Source organism: Castor canadensis, chromosome 7 (assembly GCF_047511655.1).
Source record: "Castor canadensis chromosome 7, mCasCan1.hap1v2, whole genome shotgun sequence".
NCBI lineage: Eukaryota > Metazoa > Chordata > Mammalia > Rodentia > Castoridae > Castor > Castor canadensis.
This window is the reverse complement of record NC_133392.1, coordinates 72,902,570-72,908,887: the sequence shown is the minus strand read 5'-3', so window position 1 is coordinate 72,908,887 and position 6,318 is coordinate 72,902,570.

The window sequence follows — 6,318 nt, the reverse complement described above, 5'->3', positions numbered from 1 at the left end:
TATTGTTAAATTAGGTAATGACATATAATAAACTCAAACTCTAAGCCTGACATACAGTTAGAACTCAATAACTTACTTTTGCTATCATTATTTTCATTTAATCCTCTCAAAACTATGGTGATTAGGTATCGATGTCTTTATTTTACAAATAAAAAATCTGAGACTAATCACCAGTAAGTAGTACATATTGGGGCCACTTAGTCAAAAATCAGCAGAGGTAAAAATGAGAACCTAGGTTGTTTTGTCCTAAACCTCTTGTTAAAATATTATGCCACTACTTAAGATGATCTTATTCACTTGAGTAGAAGTATATAACATAGCTACAAAACTTCATCTGTTTCTTCTAACTCAATCCTGGGATGCAAAGGAGATGACTCACATGGGCTTGTAAGAGCTGATTGTGTGCATCTCATCCTAACTCTGTGTTCAGTGATGCCAAATTTGCAGTTTGACATTAGTTACGGTGGGAAGATTTATTCCTCAGAACGAGGTAAATGCTACAAACCAGGGCTTTCTAATTTTTTCCTAGAAATATGGCTTACTAGTACACAACTGCCAAGTCCATTATTATAAATTTTTTCCTAGAAATATGGCTTACTAGTACACAACTGCCAAGTCCATTATTATAAATCTATTAGAACAAGCAATGTTAAGCACCATTATTTATGTCTGTAGTTTTTGGTGTGTGATTTCCTGACTACGTATGTATTAAGAAAGAGAATTAACATTATTGGTGTATTAATTATGCACTGCTGTATAGCAAATTCTGAAATTTAGAGCTCAAAAAACAATAAATATATACTATTTCTTATAGTACCTTTGGAGCCAGGATTTGGGAGGACTTAGCTGAGTGGCTCTGACTTGGGAAATTGCAAACAAGGGATCAGCAGAGCTTCCAGTTATTTAAGCAAAGTTATCTCACTAACATGTGTGAGTAATTTGTGCTGGCAATTGTTGGGAGACCTCAAGTCCTGGTTATGGACATCATTGAAGGCCTGACTGAGTCTTTTTTTTGGGGGGGGACTCTGGAGTTTGAACTCAGGGCTTCGCACTTGCTCAGCAGGTACTCTACCTCTTGAGCCATGCTCCTAGTCCTTAAGTGTTTTCAAGACATGGCAGTAAGCATCCTCTAGGGTGAGTGATCCAAGAGAGAAAAGTAAAGACTGTGATCTCTTTTATGACCTACTTTCAAAAGTCTAATTCCAGACTGGATCTATGGCTCAAGTGGTTGAGCGCCTACTTTGCAAATGTGAGGCCCGAGTTAAACCCCAGTCCCACCAAAAAAGAAAAAAAACCAAAAAAGCGTCAAATTCCACCATCAAACACAATTAGTTACATATCACCCTGTTCAGGGTAGAAGAAAACTAAACAAGGACATGAATACCAGGAGGTTAAGAATCACTGCAGGGATCTCAGAGTTTGGTACCATGAATGTCTAGAGAAATTGTGATTTGTTCATCCTCCAGGGCTGACAACAAATCATTTGCTCCGAAATCCTGTAGCCGCCTGCCTGGTATCGATAGCAAACAGTTTTCTTCCATGCAATAAAGGAGGCTACTGTTAGGAGGCAAATAAATGATAGTGTCCATAACATTATGCACTCCCCAGACAAGAAACTCCGCTTGTTCTCAGCAGACAATTGCCTCTACATGTTTTCTCTAGGCTTATTAGCCAGAACAAATCACTCTTGTGTCTTCTGTATGGTTTGCACAAGCCAACCTTGTGTCTTTGATTGACAGACAGTCTTTTCACAGGGGTGGGACAGGAACCAAGAATGGATCTCTGGGCAGTGAGTAAGGGAAAAAATGAAACCGATGTGGAAAATAGAATTAGTTGCTTTGGCTCCAAGGAAACAGGTAGATAACGCCTCTACCACATTTGGTCTGTCCCCAGATGCATACCTCTGAAGCTGCTCCTTGCTGGGTTAATGTCCAGGCTGAAGGAGAATGGCATGTGACCTAAGGGAATTGTCTTTGGAAATATTGGAAACATTTCCAGAGCAGTGTACATGAAGGAAAGAGAAAAGACAACAGTTTCTATTTCAAAATATTTATGGTTATCAACATTTGTTTCCTCCATAAGTGCCACAAGTGTATTCCAAAGAAGGAAGATACTGTTGCCTTGATATTACAGACTGCTTTTCACTCAAAACTTTAATATGTGTGTCTCAACACAATAAGTAGTTAATAAATCTTTACCTTTTGCAAGGCCTGAATGAAGAAAATACCAAAAACTCACTTTATCCTTACAATCCCAAGATTAAATGTTTAAATCCAAGGGTTCTGAAATAGAAAACCTATTTTCCTTCTAAATGAGCTAGCAAGATCTTGGACAAAATCCTCTGAATGCAGTTTTTCCTTACTAATTTGATCAATCATCCCATCCACCTATAACATGTGCTCTTTGTAGAAAACCACACCAGCACAAGGCATGCCAGATTCAATTGAACCTATTGTGATGGGATCACTATACAGGCATATTAATGAACAGTTCAGACAGAAATACCTGGACTTCAGTGAGGCACATACATGGTAAATGCTTCCTTATTACCACAAGGACAGAAGTGAGGCTTGGAGGCAAGATGACAATATGTTGAGTGTGTCATCAATGGTTGTTTTGAAAGGGTCTCAAATGACAATCTCTATCCACCTAAGGTGAGATTCCCTTTTTTTCCCCTTGTAGAAATGGTTAAATGTGTTCTTGTCAAAATTCTCACCTGTAAATCAGGATTCAGTGAGAGAAGCAGACCAGTAGGATGTTACATACAATAGTGATTTATGACAAGGATTTGACTTTACACAGGCTGGCAGTGTATTTAACCACCTTAGAAACTGATTAAATAGTTCCACAAGGCTGTCATGTTCTTACATGATGCTAAAGCTTGAAGTCCTCAGGGCAGGCTGGGAAGGGAAGAGAAAGGAAAGGAAGATGGATGTAAAGCAGGAAAGAACAACCACAAGCTGGAACATATAGGAGAGCTGAAGTGTACATGGATCTAGTTAAGGACTAGATCCATCCTAGTATAGCACTGGTGTGGTGTCCTGTAAGAAAAACTGTTGCCTTTTGTAATGTAGCTAAAGTGAGATTCAGGGGAGGATGCAGTGGCTGTAAGGTTGGTTGGTGTTCTATGCAAACAACGTATCCCAGCAGATAAGTGACAAAATGTATGGATTTACTGGTGCCCTGCACAGAACTTCCAAGAGTCAGGGAAATAAGGCTACTGTTTCCTTTCTGACCTCCAAATGTCTTTTGTGGACAATCTAACTAGAAGTATACAAGTAAGGGATTCTGGGAAGCATACTTTTGCCTAGCCAAGCTGATAAATGACAAAACTAACACAACCTTCACAAACTAAAGCACTAGGTTCCTGGTACATAGTCCTGCTTTTCATGTTATCATCTGTTAATAAACCTGTTGATTTCAGCATCCAATAGCTGAAACTCTCATTTGTTTTGACCTTCTATTACCAGTGAATTTCTTGTTCAGTCCATCTCTCATTCATGATTCTTGACCTTCTTTCCTCTCCAACCTGGTTTATCTGCCTAGAGTATAATTAAAATACCCCCTCTGGCCACTCCTTTCCATCCAGTTTGCATTCTCACAAACCCTGTGATGTTCTTTGACCTCATTAGGATTTTTAGTCTGTTGGCTCCTTTACTTCTACCTAGACCTCCCTTGTTTTCAGTCTAGACCTCTTTTTCTTCATCATCCTCCTTACTCATCTTAGACACTCTGGCCTATCTCTTTGATGGTACTAACCCTCCTTATCTTCCTTTCTTTTTTTTCTTTTTTTTTTGTGGTACTGGGGCTTGAACTCGGCCTTCATCTTGAGCCACTCCACCAGTCCAATTTTTTTGTGATAGGGTTTTTCGAGATAGGGTCTCATGAACTATTTGCCCAGGCTGGCTTCAAACTGCTGTCCTCCTGATCTCTGCCTGCTGAGTAGCTAGGATTACAGTCGTGAGCAACTGGGTGCCTGGCCTTCCTTATCTTTCTGTCTTTCTCTCACAGTCATTAACAAAACCCTACCTGTGGATAAGCCTAAATAGCTTCCCTCTCAGGGCCTTACCTGATCACCAAGTGGTGCTAGAGAGCAAGTTAAACAACAGGACTACAATCACCAACCTCAAATATGCCTTCATTACTGCCCCAACACCTCCTGCTGCACATATAATCTATCACTTTATCAGTTTATGTACATAGATACACAGATAAAATTATAGATTCTCATGAGGTTCTAAAAAACAATACAGAGATCTTTTGTGTACTCTGCAGAATTACAGAATAATTACTCATAATATTAACATTGACATAATTCACTGATATCATTCAGTGAATTTGTGTGTGCAAATCCTATGCAATTTATCACTGTAAAGGTTCATATACTCTGCTATATCACAAGGATCTCTCCTGTTGTCTCTGGAGATTCACACAGGTTGTTTGTTGTGTATATCAATAGTTCATTCTTTTTTATTACTGAATAGTATTCAATGCATGCATGTACTACAGTTTATTTAACCATTCTCCCATTGGAAGATAACTGTGGTGATTTAGTTTGGAGCTATTACAAGAAGGCTGTTAGGAACAGTTGTGTGCAGGGTTTTTCGTGTATGTGTGAACTGATGTTTTCAGTTCTCTGGGACAAATGCAGTTCTGGGAAATATGTAGGTGCATGTTCAGTTTTTAGAGAAATTACTAAACTGCCTTTTAGAGTGGCTATATTGGGCTGGTGGTGTGGCTCAGGTGGTAGCGTGCCTGTCTAGCAAGTGTGAGGCCCTGAGTTCCAACCCCAGTACCACCAAAAAAAATAAAAAAGGTAACGAGAGTGCTTGTGCCATTTTACATTCCCACCAGAAATGTAAGAAGCTTATTTGCATCTTCACTTGTATTTGGTGCTCTCTTTTTAAATTCAGTCATTTTGAAAGCCATGTGGGACTATGTCATTGTGGTTTAAATTGGCATTTTCTTAATGGCTAATGAAGTTGAGCATCTTTTCACATGCTTGTTTCCATCTGCATATCCTCCTCAGTAAAACATGTCCTCTTGTGTATTTTTTCACTTTCTAGATAAATGTTGTTGTTTGTTTGCTTCCGTTCTGGAGCTTGTCTTCTCATTCTTGTAACCAGACATTTTACAGAATAAGAGGCTTTTAACCTGATGAAGCCCAATTTATCAGTTTTCCTTTTATGAACTGTCATTCTGGTTTCAACTCAAAGAATACTTTGCCTGGCACTGCATCCCATAGGTTTTCTCCTAAGTCTTCCCAAAACTTTTACATTTCATACTTATGTTCATCATCCATTTTGTGTCAATTTTTCCATAACGTGAGACTTAGGTCAAGATTCATTTTAATGTATTTATTTTGCTTATGGGGATCCAGTTACACTATTTGTTGAAAATATTATCCTTCTTCCACTGACTTGTTTTTAAAAAATTGTCAAAAATCAGCTAGACATTTCAGTTTGGGGTTATTTCTGGGATTTCTGGATTATATTACAGTCCTTCTGCCAAAACTATGTCTTGATCGCTATAGCTCTGTAAGTCTTTAATTTTGAGTAGTCAGTTTTCTTCTACCTTATTGTTCTTTTTCAAAAAATTTAGGATATACTAGCACCTTTTTTGTACCTTTTCCATTCTGTATAAATTTTAAAATAATTTAAATTTTCTAAGATTTTTAATAGCAATTGCTTTATACTTTTATCTCATCTTGTGGAGAATTGGCATCTTTACTGTGTTGGGTCTTTCAATTCATGAATACTGTGTGCTTCTTTAGAGCTTTGATTTCTTTTGTCAGCATTGTAGTTTTTTGCATACAAGTTCTATTTGTGCTTTTAAACTTTTATATCTATTTCATTTTCTTTAAACAACTGCAAATAGTATTGCATCTTCAGTTTCAGTTCCATATGTTAGTTGCTAACATAAAGAAATACAATTGCTTTTTGTATATTTACCTTGTGTCTAGCATTGATGTTGAACTCACTTATATTTAAAGGATTTTATTTGCCGATAAAATCATTTCTATTTAGGTTTTCTATGTAGATAATCATGCTTTCTTCATATAGGTAGTTTATTTCTTATTTTCCAATTTGTATGCCATTTTCTCTCGCTTTCTTACCATAATTGTGCTAGCTAGAACTTCTAGCACTATGCTGAATAGAATTGGTGAGTATAGACATTCTTTCTTGCTCCTGATCTTAGGAGGAACACATTCAGTTTTTCACCATTAAATATAATGTTAGCTATAAGGTTTTTGTAGATGCTTTCTATCAGGTTAAGGAAGTTTCCATTTATTTTTATATTTCTTAGAGGTTTTATTAT